The sequence below is a fragment of the Engraulis encrasicolus genome, chromosome 20 (assembly GCF_034702125.1).
Source record: "Engraulis encrasicolus isolate BLACKSEA-1 chromosome 20, IST_EnEncr_1.0, whole genome shotgun sequence".
Taxonomy (NCBI): Eukaryota; Metazoa; Chordata; class Actinopteri; order Clupeiformes; family Engraulidae; genus Engraulis; species Engraulis encrasicolus.
In genome coordinates this window covers 42,459,498-42,461,997 of record NC_085876.1, presented here as the reverse complement: position 1 = coordinate 42,461,997, position 2,500 = coordinate 42,459,498, and the positions used below count along the sequence as shown (strand labels likewise).

The 2,500-nt window shown below is 50.1% G+C and overlaps 1 protein-coding gene across 1 annotated transcript in view; it reads right to left on the bottom strand.

Moving 5' to 3' along the window:
* gabbr2 (gamma-aminobutyric acid (GABA) B receptor, 2) overlaps window positions 1–2,500 on the bottom strand; it is a 568,733-nt gene that overhangs the window by 324,305 nt on the left and 241,928 nt on the right. The window lies entirely within an intron of this gene.

The window sequence follows — 2,500 nt, the reverse complement described above, 5'->3', positions numbered from 1 at the left end:
CACTTTTTTGATTGTTCCAGAGGTTCCGGCCTCATCTAAATGGGAGATGGGAGAGGGGATAGGTGTTTGTCTGCCTGTGTGTGTGTGTGTGTGTGTGTGTGTGTGTGTGTGTGTGTGTGAGAGAGAGTGAGTAGGTCTGCTGTGTGTGTCAGTGTGCCAGTGTGTATTTGTGTGTGTGTGTGTGTATGTGTGTGCATGTGTGTGTGCGTGCGTATTTGTGCACGCATGTGTGTGTGTCCGTGTGTATGCGCGCGCGCGCGTGTGTGTGCGTGTGTGTGCGTGTGTGTGCGTGTGTGTGCGTGTGTGTATGTGCTCCAGTGCTCGTGCGTGTGTGTGTGTGTGTGCAGTATTGTCAATCCCGTGGCCTTGCCAAGAGACAGTACTATACAGCACTGGAGATGCAGCAATCTGATTAGGCATCGAAAGCCTCCAAATCATATCAGCGTGTCATGCCTGAGTGGCGGCTCTCAGCTCTCTCCCCTCGCCTCTTAGTCTTACCATACACACACATTCCTGGAAGAGAACGCCTGCTGAATTCATTACAGTGTGTGTAGTGTGTGTAGCGTGTGTGTATGTGTGGGGGGATGGGTGCGTGTGTGTGTGTGTGTGGGGGGGGGTGCGTGTGTGTGTGTGTGTGAGTGTGTGTGTGTGTCTTTGTGTGTGTGTGTGTGTGTGGGGGGGGTGCATGTGTGTCTTTGTGTGTGTGTGTGTGGGGGGGTGTGTGTGTGTGTGTGGGGGGGGGTGCGTGTGTGTGTGTATGCGTGCGTGTGTGTGTGCTTGTGTGTGTGTGTGTGTGTGTGTGTGTGTGTGTGTGTGTGTGTGTGTGTGTGTGTGTGCGTATGTGTGTGTGTGGATGGGTGGGGGTATTTTATGTGTGTGTGTGTGTGTGTGTGTGTGTGTGTGTGTGTGTGTGTGTGTGTGTGTGTGTGTGTGTGTGTGTGTGTGTGTGTGTGTGTGTGTGTGTGTGTGTGTGTGTGTGTATGCGCGGAGGGGGGTTGGGTGGTTGGGGATGCATATGCACGTATCTAAGACAAGAGTTTGTGTGCATGTGCATGCATTTGTTGCTTTAAGTGTGTGTGTGCGTGTGTGTGTGTGTGTGTGTGTGTGTGTGTGTGTGTGTGTGTGTGTGTGTGTGTGTGTGTGTGTGTGTGTGTGTGTGTGAGAGAGAGAGAGAGAGAGAGAGAGAGAGAGAGAGAGAGTGAGAGAGAGAGAGAGAGAGAGAGAACGTGCCTATGCGACTATAAGTGTTTGTGTCTGTGTGTGTGTCCATGAGAATGCATTTGCGTCTTATTAGTGAGTGTGTGTGTGTGCATGCATATGTGTGTGTGTACATATACATGTACATATATGTGTAACGTGTGACAATAAGTGTTAATGTGTGTCTGTTCGTCTGTTAGCATGCATACACTATGTGGCTATTAATGCACGTGTGTGTGCGTGTGCGTGTGCGTGTGCGTGTGCGTGTGCGTGTGCGTGTGCATGTGCGTGTGCGTGCGAATATCCGTTTATGTGTGTACACGTCTGTATTTGTGTGTGTATGCAGGGCCACTGGCAACTTATGCTGGGCCCAGGACAAACTCATCTGAAAGGGCACCCTATCCAATACATGCACTGTAATGGGAATCATATTCTGGGCCCCCTATCTCCCTGGGCCCGGGACAGCATACCCCTTTGTCCTCACCCTGTCTGCAGGCCTGTGTGTATGTATTTGAGGCCAAGGGAATGCACTGATAACACAGATCGAGCGAATATCCGTTGATGTGTGTACACGTCTGTATTTGTGTGTGTGTGTGTGTATTTGAGGTCAAGAGAATGCACTGATAACACCGATCAGATGGTGAGACAGAAGGCCGGTGGCCCACTGGGGAAATGACAGAGGGGAGCGCTCCATGGCCTGACCTTGTTTGCGAAACGGAGATATGCAGGGCTGGACTGGGGGAGGAATAGGGCCCGGGCACTTTTGCCTGAAAGGGCCCCCCCTACTAATTAATTAGCAGCGCAGAACTGACTCACCGGTGGACCCCGCACCCTTGTGGGCCCCTATTTTCAGAAATGTAAAAAAAAAAATTAAAACTTTTTTTTTTTTACATTTCTGAAAATAGGGGCCCCCAAGGGTGCAGGGCCCTCCGGGAAATGCCCGCTATGCCAGATGGTCAGTCCAGCCCTGGAGATATGCAAACAGAGAGAGAAATAGAGGGGGGAGGAGAGAGAAATGATGATGCTGACAATGATGGTGATGATGACAGCAATAATGATGGTGAAGTACACCAAAAAGGCGTGTACAATACACGCAAAAGTGACCTACGTGAACAAAGTCATTATTTGTCTATATGATGGGATAGCGAGTGAGGCGACCGAAGAGTTTTGTCGGGAGCAAATCGACCTGGGTGACCGGACTGAATTTCAAAAATGAAAAGTCAGCTAATATTATGGAAGGGGATGAATTCAGCTAAAGTGGGCCACTTTTTTTGCACGTACGTGAATGGTCCAAAGTGGCTCT